Source organism: Eleutherodactylus coqui, chromosome 8 (assembly GCF_035609145.1).
Source record: "Eleutherodactylus coqui strain aEleCoq1 chromosome 8, aEleCoq1.hap1, whole genome shotgun sequence".
Taxonomy (NCBI): Eukaryota; Metazoa; Chordata; class Amphibia; order Anura; family Eleutherodactylidae; genus Eleutherodactylus; species Eleutherodactylus coqui.
This window is the reverse complement of record NC_089844.1, coordinates 30,745,290-30,759,590: the sequence shown is the minus strand read 5'-3', so window position 1 is coordinate 30,759,590 and position 14,301 is coordinate 30,745,290. Positions and strand designations below refer to the sequence as shown.

At 44.3% G+C, this 14,301-nt stretch overlaps 1 protein-coding gene across 2 annotated transcripts in view; it reads left to right on the top strand.

The window, feature by feature from the left end:
* AGAP1 (ArfGAP with GTPase domain, ankyrin repeat and PH domain 1) overlaps positions 1-14,301 on the top strand; it is a 384,937-nt gene that overhangs the window by 359,050 nt on the left and 11,586 nt on the right. The window lies entirely within an intron of this gene.

The following is a 14,301-nucleotide window of genomic DNA, read 5'->3' as shown; positions in this document are numbered from 1 at the left end:
TGCCCCCTAGCCCACCTTTCCTTCTCGGCATCACATTCCTCGGTCCCCTTCTGCCACCTTCTCACTTACCTGTACCTTCTCTCCTCCTGGCACGGTGGCTCCTCTCTCCCCCCTCTCGCTGGCTGGCTGGCTCAGCCTCAATCTGATAGATGGTGAGTGGAGGCCCTGTGGTCTCTCAGCTGAGTAATAGAGGCAGGAATTTCATTTTGCAACTGGCTGATTTAATGATCCGAAGGGTAATTAATAGGCTGATTATCTTAATGTTAAATATGTCCGGCAGCAATTACTCTGACCTCCTGCGTGTCAAGGTCCAGGCCTGGCTCTTCTTTCAATTAAGTTCTCTGGGGCTTAATGATATGAATAAGCTCCCCAGCCCTGACACTGCAGCTGCCCAGACTGTGAGAGGCTGCTGGGCTCGTGGGGAGCTTTTAATCAGAGCGTTCCCCCCTTCCCCCTCCACGGACCATCAAATTTAACAATTAGAACAAGGGCAGTTTAACTTTCTTCTCTGCCAGTTTGGTAGTACCAATCACTCCTCTCATATTGTGGTATCTACCCTCCAGTTGTCTGCTCCCGGTCTCGGTCCCCACAACTTCTTCTTCTTCTGCAGCCTCTCGTTTGCCTTTTATCACTTTGTTTTCTTACTGGATGAGTTTATTAATTGCCACAAAACTTAATTTAATCTCTTGGTGTTTTCTGTGTATTTGGTTTTTTAGTTTTTTTTGTGTACAGTTGTTCATCACGTCTCATGTAATTCACATGAACGGTCTCCCATGACTCCATAAGCCGTCTCCGTTTCACAGTCTCTGTCTCTCTTCGAGTTTCTATTTGTCTTTCCTCTTTCTCTCTCCTCTTCTCCAGGGTACGTTCTCGCAGCTCCGAGCTGCCGCGTCTCTCCCGATATTAATTATCTTGTGAGTGCCGCTGTTTTTCCGTTTGACAGGCTTAATTAATTGGCAGCAGCGGCCGAAAATGACAGGGCCACTAATTGCAACTCAAGGTGTATTAGAGTCACACGGGCTGCGCCGGATCAGCGTGCCCCCGTTGCTGTTCTCAGACTAGGAAGCATTGCCTGTGCCGTGTGTCATGCGTGATCGTATGTGATTGTTGCCCGTGTGCTTGTCGCACGGATCTGACATTTTGCTGCCAATAAAGTTTGGACAGCTGGATTGTCTAGGGGCAGCAGATGCTGTGTATGTGTGCGGGGAGGGGGGCTCAGGCGCACGCTGGGTTAACCCTTTTAGTCGTGATATGAAGGCGGAAATGGTCATATGACTTTTCGTTGAACTTGGGTTCTAGAATGGATGAATGGTTTTTTTAAAAGACATATGTAGTGGCCAAAATTATGGCCGGGGGGGGGGGGGGGGGTCTCTTTTTAATTTTTTTCTGCAAATATTTTTGCACCCATGGCGAAAATCTGAGGGTAAATGTGCAGCTCAGACGATCAGCTACATAATGCACTCAGATCGGGGGCGAAACAACGTAACAATATGTAGCCAGCATGTGTTCTGCGTTGCTCATAAACGTCAGCCAGTCCCGGCCTCAGTAAGCCCCAGAGCCTCCTTACTAGTCCAGGCTCAGTCTTTACATTCAGTAATCCCCATAATATTCATTGCTCTCACTTGTAGGAACCATGCCAAGTCCAACACTGAGCTCAGCTTGTCCTCTTTACAGGTTCAGTAATCGGTCCCTGCAGTTATGTGCCAAGCAAAGATCATGCCGCAGCCATCGGAGAGGGAAGCAGCTCCCTCATCTAGCATTTGCCTCACATTTCGGCAGGCATTACTTGCGCGTTTTACTTCTCTTTTGTTTTACTAGCCTCCACAGTCAAGTGTCTTTGTCACGTGGGCACAGTATGCCAGCCTTTCCTCTCAGCGGGAGATTGATTGCAATTTTCACCTTGATTAATTCCAACACGGGGTCCGTAATGAGAAATGCCCCTATGTGTGAAATTTGTGTCCTAACGTAAAAGGGCCAGTGCCCAGGAGTATTTAACTGGTTACCAAGATGCCGTATTCACAATAGCATCAGGTTAGTTTGATAACCGTACTATATGGCATAATTAGGGCAAATCACATATCAGGGAGCGGCTTTGATTTGATACAATATTTTAGTAATTTCCTAATATTTTCGGACGGTTCTTTTTCATCCCGTGACGCTAGCAATGTTACAAGGCATTCTATGCTACTGTGACAGGAGAAAAATATTACCGCCAGCCCACATAGATAAATAATCCGGTGACACATATGGGTGTAGTAAATGGGCATCTGGCTCTCAGGATCACACAGGAGCTGCCAAGCACATTGTCCACCATGCCCAATAAAGATCAGATTGACGGTAATTATCTTCTAACCTTTTTGCTTTCCGGATGGCATAATTAGGTCATTTTTCAGATATAGGGTGACATGTTTAATGAAATTGAATACTCTGACTGTATTCCAACATTTATTAAGGCAACAGAATGTACAGGGCGATTATCATTAAAGTATCCCTATTCAGAGGTGTCTGGAGAGGCATCTACTGGGCGTAACTGCACCAAACTTGGTGGTGATGCTATCCAGGATATGCGGAGGTGATCTACGGGACAAAAAGAGTTACAAATCTCACCATTAGGTTTTTAGCATTGTTGATGGGGCCGTGTGTAAAGCTGGTGTACACGGGACAACCACCTATGGCTCCTGTGCTTTAGGCAGGAGCGATGGTCATTCATTGAATGGAGGCGGAATGGGACGGAGATTCACTGTATACAGGCAGTCGTTCATAGTTGAAGTGAACAGCAAGTGTACTGGTTGCCCCTTGCCAATTCTCCATAACCCTCTCAGCAACAGTTGTAGCAACGTCTTCTGTTTGTTGAGATTTTATTTCACATGGATCGCTTCCGCATATCCCGGATAGTATTATTACAAAGTAGGGTTCAAATCCGCCCAGTAGATGTCTCTCTAGACACCTCTGAATTGGGATATGTTCATTATGATGGCCCCGTACTGAAGTGAGGGTATTCACAGTAGTTCTCACCCTACACATGGGTGCCCCTCCTATCCTCTGACATGCTGGTTTCGCCAATTTCTCTGCACTATTGACTTATAATCAGTTTTAAAAAGGAAGTAAGAAATATTTGACTAGACATAAGACTGGATTGTTCCTTCATCCCTGGAGTATAAAGGAGTGCTTTACTACCGTTTCCCTGAAAATAAGACATAGCATGATTTTTCAGAATTTTTGAGGATGCACAATGATTTTTCAGGCTTTTTGAGGATGCTTGAAATATAAGCCCTACTCCAAAATTAAGCCCTGATAACAGTTGATTAAAAAAGTCAATTTAAATAGTGTCCAGGCAGCTATACATGTAAAAAAGTTAAACATTTTTGAGCAAAAATTAATATAAGACACTGTCTTATTTTCGGGGAAACACGGTAGTACGTCATCACCGCTGTGTTGGGATCTATAGGAACGATGATGACGATCATGTTGTGACTGTTCTAGGCTGGTACACACAGATGCATTCATCCACTGTACCAGTCATTCACTAATGATATCGAACTAGTCATAATAAAGTCCAAAGAACAAATTCTGGGAAAAAGTTGAAAACTGAACAGAGAAACTTCACATGAGTTATCTTCCCGGAGACTGGTTTAAAACTGGAGCTAAATGTCGGCATGAATGAAGCAGGAGCCATCTGGTGGTTATTTTCTGTACTGCAGACATTTACACTTTCAGGGTATTTAACCACTTGTGTGGCAAGTGATTTTTAGAATAGTATTTGAGAAATGTATATATTTTATTGTTTACATTAGTAATCTGTTTTATACAAAGTATATTGCATTGGATTGATGGAAAAGGGGAATTTTATGTTCTTATGCAGTTTAGAGTAGAAAAGGTCTTGGGCGTATAACTATTACGCAAGGGTATAGTTAACCGGTAGAAGATATACAGCTATTGAAGTTGGGCTATATAAATGGAAATACACTTTAAGCTCTATTCACATCAGCATTGCGACATCCATTTGTAACGGAAGCCACAATGCCGTCGGCTGGATCCATCATATAACATACAGCGGCAGCTCATGGCAGACCCCATTGACTTAGACTCACATCTGTATAGAAGAAGAGCAGAACAGCACGCCAGGTAAATATGCTTGTAATGAAATGGTTATTCTTGCTGTCTCGAAACGGCTGGTGAACAGACTCAAATTTGTATGCAATGTTTCAGGTTGCAGCCGCTGTTGCCATATTTAACCCTTTCCAATCCAATTTTGGATTCAGGCTTTCCTAAAAGGCTTTCTATTTTTGCTGTTATACAACAGTGCCATGTGCTGGCTACAGCCAGTGTGTGTGCCCCAGAGAGGCTCTAAGTGAAATGGCTGGCAATAGATGGTAAGAATACCCTGTCGGACGTCTTCTGACATTGGAGCTGTACAACTTCAATCAGAATGTAGGAAGACGTCAGACGGTGGATTGTAAAGGGTTAAGACTAGAGATGAGCGGGCATTGTCTTTAGCAAGTACCTGCCCGCTCGGAAGAAAAGATTTGGGTGCCGACGCGGGTGAGCAGTGAGTTGCGGGAGTGAGCGGGGGGGAGAGGGAGAGAGATATCTCACCTCCGTTCCCCCCTGCTCTCCCCCACCCCCCGCCGGCACCCAAATCTTTTCTTCCGAGCGGGCAGATACTCTCTAAGGACAATGCTCGCTCGAGTAATTGTCCTTTAGCGAGTATGCTCGCTCATCTCTAGTTAAGACCCTTTCCTGTTCTGTTGTTGTTTCGGCATTCTTTAGAACAGGGCCTCTTTCTCTGTGCTCTTAGCTGTAGTCCACGTCTGATGAAGGGTATCCTTATGCGAAACGTCTCATACAAAAGTCTGGTCACCAGTGGTTATGAGTCAATTGCAATACATAAAACTTCATCACCAGCATATGTACCTGCTCTGCTGTTTTGCTCTTCCACTGTACGTATTTTACGGGAAAGTGGTCTAGCCACGTGAAACCTGCACCTAGATACCCCATGCTGAGAGTTGTACCACCTGAGTACATTTGCAGTTTTGTCTGCTCACATGTGAGTCGGAGGCTCTATCAGGGGTCTCTATTGCAAATTCTGACATATGACAGAATGAAGGACGCCATGGCGGAACATGACGGAGTGCATTAAAAGTCAGTGGAATCCATCAGTCACTGCTGGTGCCTGACATGCAACAGATCCGGCACTGCACCAGTTTTCAGGTTAGGACGGAGCCCTATAATAGGGTAGGACGCGTCTCACCATCGTGTCCTTCGTTTTGATGGGAAAAATCATATTGCCCGTAGAAGATAACATTTTTAGATCTATTTAGTGCCAACACTTTACAACTGAGAGGATACATGTACGAACAAAATCATACGTAACAGATTAACAAACTAATCCACAATACAAACAATAGGGGCGAGTGCGGTTTTCTTCTTCTTTCAAAGAAGTGTCAGAAACCGCAACAAAGACTACTGACTTCCTTACTGATGCAGATGTGAACACAGCCTGAAAGAACACCTTATAGCGTGGTCCTATTTATGAAGATTGTCCAGGACTAGATAAAAAGGAGCACCACCCCATCTATCTATGGGTTGTGTCTGGTAGTGCAGTGCAGCCCCATTCACTTGAATGATAAGATGCAATACCAGACACAACCCTTGGAGAGATATGGTACTGTTTCTGGAAAAACAACAGACCTGTTTTTATGTAATGTGTAACAAACCCCTTTAACCCTTTTCAATCCACTTTCCCTGACACCCGCACACTCCCCTTTTATTTATTTTGCGTGGAAAAGCGCATTGTGAATTCCTTGGAATTACTCAGCAGAAACACATAAAAATACCCGTCATGATGATTTTATTGGCAAACGTAGGTTAAGAGTGTTTCACTTCGGGAAGATCATTTGTAATAATCCTGTAAATATATGTATATGGATATAACATTCATGTATAAGATAAAGCTCTAATTATTTCTAATGTCACTAATGATTAGCTATCTAATTATTTAGCTCTGTATTACAGTGCCATACAGAGACATCCCATAACTGCATACAATGTGTATAGCATATGTATATTACACTATGCAGGACAGAGCTCCGATGTCTAGGCTCTGTCCTGCATAGTGTGATATACATATGCAGAATGATCTCCGACGTCAGAGCTCATTGGAGCTATGCAGGAAAATATCTATTTCAACACTGGATTAGAAAGGGTCAATTTGCTGTGCACGGGTGCCTATATTTAGTGTTTTGAATGCTTCATTGTTGAAACATTTTCTGTTTGTCTTAACCAAGTTTAGATGGCCCGGTGCATAATCTGTGCGTTGGCTCTACGTCTTAAGAGTGAGCCATTTACACGGGTCGATGCTCAGCGCTTCACATAAAATGTGCCCGTGATCCAACTGTGAACTACCTTAGCCGTGACGTTAGTGTCTGTGCAGTCGTTTAGACGACTGTTGTCCCGTCTAAATGGGACATAAGAGTGAAGATGAAATACATGCCCACCTCCCACTTAGTAGATGATAGCATTTCCATTCTTGCCAATATCCATGTTTAGGGAGTTACGCCTCAGCCCCACACTTCTGGCACCGGCTTATGTTTAGGCGAACAAAAGGATAGAGCATTGACATTCAGCATCCCCGATTCTTCTGTCCCTGACATCATCTGTTAGGGGAAAGTTGGGCCGTCCCCATACACATCAGAGAGTCCTCCAAACCTACCGTTATCAGCGGGTTCAGACAACTAATGTCTGTGTAGTTGCAGAAAAAAAAATGGGGACAGAGCTGCTGGGGCTCAATAGTTTTATATATAATTTATACCACAAACTGACTTAAAGGGGTTTTCCAGGTAAAATACTATTGATGACTTACCCTCGGGATAGGTCATCAATAGTTGATCTGATGGGGTCTGTCACTCAGGATCCCAGCCAAGTGGGCGCCTGCTGTTAGCACCGCAACACATGGGGTCGGAGTGGAAGCTGCTGCTCCAGCTCCGCTGTAGTGGCCGGCACTTTAAACTGCAAGCACAGTTCCCAGTAATTTCAGTAAGATCTGCTCCAATCTCTGTGTGTAGCAGCGCTGACGGTGGGCACCTACTCAGCTGATCAGCTGGGATCCTGAGTGATGAGCTCCAGCCGATTAACTATTGATGACCCATCCTGAGGATAGGTCATCAATAGTATTTTGCCTGGAAACCCCCTTTAAATTGTAGCAGAAATCTGCTACACCTCATATCGTGCATAGATTTCTTTTTGGGCCATCGGACGGCCCAAATTAATTGATTCATTCATACATTAGGTGCAACTTGTACTAGCGGGGATCATATTGAGAGTGGCGCATGAATCACTACTCATAATAAATCTCTCCCTGGGTCTGTAAGATTATACTAATGATCCCACCCAATAGCTTATCTGTACTTGTGTGGCCCGATTGCTGCCACGTACTCTAGATTGCAGCTTCTGTGGTCCTACAATGGGTTTCTATTTTGCCTATTTAGCCAGATACTTACCTTGTGGGGTGGGTTACCTACACATTATCAGAGTACTATATATATATATATATATATATATATATATTCCAATCTTCTCAGTAATTGAGAATTTTATCGCATTTTAAAAGATTTTTGTCATTTCTCTAAAATCCCTTTAAAGCCAAGGTTTATAGAAACCTAGCCTGCTGCTTATTTTGCCCACGCTGTGTGGACCCCCCATTCTTTGCCTCCCCCCTACCTTTTGTCCCCATCTCCCATATGAATGCTGCAAGTCCAGTGTAGCCGCAATGTCTGACATAATTGGATTCTGCATTCTAATCCATCTGTAAAGTATGCACTGATTAAATTAGCCTAATAGATATTATTTCTTACATGACTGCATAATTTTGTCCTGATTGGTTCTGTGCTTCTCTAACGAGCTGCCCAATTTCCAGCGCGCTTTCTCTCTCTCTCAGTAATGTTACAGAGATTCCTCGCAGCCTCCCTCACTACTGGGGATTATTTAGAGGGGGCAGTGGAAGTTGGAAAAATAGGAATAAAAATCAAGATACAAAATGACCTTTTCTTTGAAATTTGGGGGGAGTGCATCAGTAAGGTTTCCCAAAATAGGAGATACCTGGATCTGGCCGGCTGTATGTGTAGTCAAATCTGTTTACAATATTTATAATAATCCCCATCTGTGATACATTATAAGGGTGCAGGCAGACGAGCGCATAAACGGCGCGTTTTTGCGACCAAACGTATATGTGACCATCTGAGGCAATGGTTTCGAATGTATTCGTTCACATGGGCGATTTTACGGCGCGTAAAAACGGCAATTCGAAAAAAAACGGAACATATGCGACCGAAATACGCGCCAACGCATATTCGAACGCCGAAAAGACCGTTTGCAAAGTAGGAACAAACGAAAATACGCTTTCTAGCTCTGGTCAGGATCGGTGAAAAACGATCGCTCGGGCGATTATACGTTGCGCTCGTGCGAACGTAAATACGCCTACGCTCGTCTGCCCGCACCCTAACTGTCATGGATTGAAAATCAGCAAGATCGCCCGCATAAATCGAGGCACCTGAGTGGATTGATGGGTCCGCTTCTGTTTGTTCTATCAAACAGGAAACAACAAAGTAACAACTTTGTAGGTCGTCTTGATCACAAATATACAGATAGCATTTGTTCGCCTGCTGATTGATTCTAGCAAGCATACAAATGCCCACTGATTGGCTGTACATACAGGGAGATGTACAATAGTCTATGGGGGGAAACAATTCAACTAATGATCATTCATCCCCATAACTGTGATTCTCAGTCTGTGTAAAGAAAAGGAAAAAGTCGCCGACCGACAGCCCAATTGGCCCATAAAAGGAACTTTTCATTTGACTCCTGCTTCTAGCTAACCTAGACATCTGGGCCACCTTCTACCCCACTTTGCCCAACTTGTGGGTTAATAAGATATAATGGTCCTATAGAGTAAAACATGACTGCAGAAGCTGACTTATTGTGTAACCATGTAGAAACAGAGGTCTGTATAGTAGCTGTATACACAGAATGCTAGAAGAAACCTTGACATCTCTGCACCTTTCCTCCAAAACATCACCGACTGTCCGCTGTCTCTAACACCATGTCCTCTCTCTACCTAAAACTAAACCTCTCTAAAACTGACTTACTGGTATTTCCACCCTCCACTAACCGACCTCATCCTGACATCTCCATCCCAGTGTGTGGCACCACCATAGCTCCTAGACAACATGCCCGCTGCCTTGGAGTTATATTCGACTCCGATCTCTCCTTTACCCCCTACATCCAATCTCTTGCCTGAACATGTCAGCTGCACCTCAAGAACATCGCAAGAATCCGCTCTTTTCTCACTGTGGACACGTTAAAAACGCTCACTGTTGCCCTCATCCACTCCCGGCTCGATTATTACATCTCTCTGCTGATCGGCCTCCCCTGCACCAGACTCTACCCTCTCCAATCCATCCTGAATGCGGCAGCCAGGCTCATCTTCCTGTCCAGCCGCTACTCGGACGCCTCTGCCCTGTGCCAGTCACTGCACTGGCTGCTCGTTAAATACAGAATTCAATTTAAACTCGCCACCTTCATCCACAAAGCCCTCCACAGTGCAGCGCCCCCCCCCTATATCGCCTCCCTCATCTCAATCCATCACCCAGCCTGGGCTCTCTGCTCTGCTAATGAAACCAGACTGAGCGCCCCTTTAAATCGAACTTCTCATTCCCGCCTCCAAGACTTCTCCAGAGCAGCACCGGTCCTCTGGAACGCACTACCAAAGGCTACCCGAGCAATCCAGGACTCACAGAACTTCAGGCGTGCTCTAAAAATGTACCTCTTCAGAGAGGCATACCGCATTCTCTAAACAAACCCCTCTGTACTCCGCCTGATAACATGCTCCCTGACCTACTGACTGCAATCCCTGCTAGCCATCATAAACCGCTTCTGCAGTCATACCGTTTCTGCCGGCACACGGCTAAATGTCTGACCCTTGTCTATGTGCATAGCATTCCTCACTCTCCACCCTGCCATACCGGGCCCATCTCCAGCCCCTTTACCTTCTGTATCCCCCCATTACTTGTAGTATGTAAGCTCATTGGAGCAGGACCCTCACCCCTATTGTTTCCATCAGCTGATTGCTATGTAACCGTGGTTCTGTAATTCTTGTACTTTTGTTTTTCTGTATCCCCCCTGTCTATGTAAGCGCTGCGGAATATGTTGGCGCTATACAAATAAAGTTTATTATTATTATTCCCCTTTGTTATAGTACATATTACACAATGCTTTTTCATCACTTGATGATATTGGGTTCTGTCCCTTTTGAGGTCACAATCTAGATTCTCTATCTGTATGTTTTTTGGAGTCTGGAAGGAAACCCATGCAAACACGTGGAGAACATACAAACTCCATGCAGATGTTATCCTTGGTCAGATTTGAACCTAGGACCCTAGCGCTGCTAACCACTGAGCCAACCTGCTAAGTTGCCTCATTATTTATTTTAGATTTATTGGAACAGTAAATAATAAACTGTTTTCTAGGTCCGCCTACAGGCCAATCCTCAAGTTTGTGGACGGTTACCAGCTCTCTTTTAAAACTTTGTTAACATGTTTAGTGTGTGCCTGCACCTTGTACGCAGAAGACTTGGCCCGAGTGCCGCTTGTTTTATAGCATTGCCACTGAGCGCGCCCGTGTGTCGAGAAGACCCTGACTATCCTGTAATAGGGCTAATAGATTTGCTTTATTTAATCATCAATGTTTCTGCTGTTCTCTGAGCTCCATAAAACATTCCGCAGGTTGGTAAAACACTGATTTTATTGATCAGGCACCTCTGGGATATTTATGTGCAGCGCCGCTGTTAGTACATAAATCCACGGATGCCTCCCACCTTTCTGTAGAGAGCTGCGGACCGCTGCAGGGCAGGCGGCTAAGAGTAGTCAGCGACACATCAATAGAACACAGACACTGCAGAGCATTCTGCTCCTGGATACATCTAGAAATACCTCAAATGTATCGTTAATGACGGAAGCCTAAAGAATGCGTTGGCTAAATATAACGAAGTGTACATAGAATGGATATCTAGAAAACGATTCCCATATAAAGTGTTACTATTCTCCTGCTCGCTGTAGCATGTACATCCTCCCTCCATTTCTGCCCCTTTTCTGCTTCCTCCATCCTTAGCAACCCAGCCCAGTGAAGAAAGCATGCAGCCCCCAGCCAGCCATCTGCTAAAACATTTCCTGTGCCATAGACTATGTTGTCCCCCTGCAGAGAGGGTTTCCCCCCTCATATTGTCTCCAACTCTTCTTCCGATTCCTCTTTCTCCTGGTTCTCCTTTGCTGGCGCTGGGTCCAAATTCCTTGCAGGTAGGGACCCCCCACAGACCCCTGTCAATAACCACAGGTGAAATCTGCACCTCCGCTCTATTCCGGGGTGATGTTACAGAATTTTTATATCCTGTTCCGTCTCTCAAAAAGTTTTCTAGAACTACAAAAACTGCTGTTCTACCGAGGATCACCGATCTATAGATCAGTGCAGCAGAGTATTCCCCAAAGATGTACAAAGAGCGGACTCGGTCAACTGGTTCCTTCACATCTGCATTAGTAGTTTCTGTCTCTGTGCTCCATTTTGAAACAGAAACACTAAATTAAAACCAAAATAAATTTTTTCAGTTTTTTCCCCCATTGATTTCAATGTGATTTTTTTTTTTAATGGATTTTTTGTTTGCTTCTGTATCGCTAGATTTTTTTTTTCCCGTAGTAAACAGCACTGCAAGCTGCACTATTTTAATAAAAGTGGAAACCTAATGAAATACGAAATACGTCCCCGGACTGCAGGGAATGTATCCTCTGAGCGCCATAACCATAGGTTTATGGTGCTCGTACATGATGGCAGGTTCCCTTTAAATGAGAAATTTCAGCTCTGCTACATCTGTGAGGGCAAAGGAATGGTCGCTTTAGGGTTTTGCTTGTAACGATTGACTCTATTTGTAATCAGTAGCATTGCTGTTGATACGTTTCTGATCCGTTCTGCATTGTACTACCGTATTTCCCCCTGAAAATAAGACAGTGTCTTATATTAATTTTTGTTCAAAAGGTTTTAACTTTTTTACATGTATAGCTGCCTGGACACTATTTAAATTGACTTTTTAAAATAACTTAGCAGGGCTTAATTTTGGAGTAGGGCTTATATTTCAAGCATCTTCAAAAAGCCTGAAAAATCATTTTGCATCCTCAAAAATTCAGGAAAATCGAGCTGTCTTATTTTCAGGGAAACGGGGTAAAATAGTTTTTGCTTTTCTCTGGAATGTTTCAAGGTTTATATGGGGAATAGCTGGTATTTTGTTTTTAGTTCCCATCCTCCTTAGCGGAATATTTGTATCCAATGCCACCTTATCGGGAGGTCGGGGGACGTCTTTCATCTCCCTTTGCCACAAAACCTGTTGCTTTCCATGGCTGTATCATTCTATGCCCCCCACCCCTGGGGACGCTGGAACACTGGGCAAGATCTAAAGTGTGTTGCAGTGAGGTCAGCAGTCAATTGCGCGGATTCTTTCTTGCCTGGGGGGTGGGGGTCACATTTCATTGTGTCGGGGTCTGTTTTGTTTCCTAACTATTTTAGTGAATGGGTCTCCCTTAGCGAGTGTATTGTCTGCCTACCTGTGCTATTCATCGGCTAATGACCGGTGATTAGCTCAGTGTGGAAACCCATTCACCTCTGGCAGGTAGCAGTTAGAAGGGCTTTGATGGTCTTCATTGGGCTGTCAGCACCTGTAATCTATCCCCAGCTCCTGTGTGATTGGGACTCCCTGCTGGGGGAGATGAGGGTCGCTCCTGGGTCGCCCTACATGTACAGGAAACCATGTACAGATAATCCAGATTTACTCTCTGTTTACACAGAGGGATTAGGAGGGATTAAAGTTAACCTGACACCAGATTACCTCCAAGAGTGTAAACACAGCCAGGGGCCCCCTTCCCCGGTGGGCTTCACCCACATAAAGGGATTAACCCATTGACTGCTAATAGTTCAGATAGTTAATTGAATGCTGGAAGCAGTCTTGTCCGCTCCACGGCATTCTGGGAATTGTAGTTCAACAATAACTTGGGGACACAAATATAAATACAGCCATCTGAGGTTCTCATGCTCTCCGCGGGTTTGCGGGTTGTTTTTTTTCCCCATTTTCTTTAAAGCTTGTGTGTTTGGGATGAATGATATCACATGGTAAATCATAGCAGGGATGGAGCGTTTTTTTTGGACGGTGCTGCAGAATAAAAAATGAAGATTCACACCATTGCAACAAACCTTTCAGGACTGCAAATGAATCAATCACATTTATGGGCAGTTTAGAACTACAGGACAAATCTATTCCGTGGTCCTCAAAGGGTTAAAAGGACCTACTTTGGAACAAAGTTGATTGGTTCTCCGCAGGTGTAAATCCCATTTTTGGTTTTGCGTGTGTCTTTATTTACAAGGCAGCCCTTGTTTCAATTAAGAAAAATGTCAATATAAGCTATTACTAATTCGAGGCGCTTCCATTCATTGTGAATGCTTAGTAAAATATCAGTCATTTGCATATAATTATAGCCTTGATGCGCTGTGCTCTGGTTTTCTCTTCTTTTGAATTTGGGCCTGATGCTGGTCCCGAGTCTCTGCAGCCCTCGATGTCCTGTCTCTTTCCTGCTCATCCTAAAGTCGTTGGTCACGTTGATTGCTTATCTCACTCGCTCGCAGTAATTGTACTTTGCTTTCAGCAATTCTTTTCCAATGGGTTTCCCTTTTATTTCAGATCCACAGCACTTCTAAATTATTCACTATGCTGAGCCACAAGGCATTTTAGTTTACCATAGATTAAACATTATATGGACAAAGGTATTTGGATACTGCAGAAAATCTGAAAATATGCAAATGCTGAGTTTGCCGAGCGGTATGCTGGGAAGGGCATGGGTAAAATTAAAAGCTGCTCATTTTGTAATAACTATTCATTAATCCGATCGAGAACTTGTGGGACGGACTGGAGCGACGGGTACGGCACCGCCACCCATGCCCGTCCTCACAACAATCACTTCTCACAGCCTGGCACGAGGAATGGCGAGCTAATCCTGCCCAGAGAACTTGTGGAAAGTATGCCTCATCATGTTGCCGCTGTAATACAAGCAAAAGGAGGGCAGACACGTCACTAAAGTGGAGAATAAAGCACTTTTTCTGAAAAACATGCAGCGTCCAAATACTTTTGTCCATATAGTGTCTAGTAGGCCTCACTTATTGAAACTGTAAGACTGGGTTCACACAGGGCGGATTTGCCGCGGTTTTTCTGTTGCA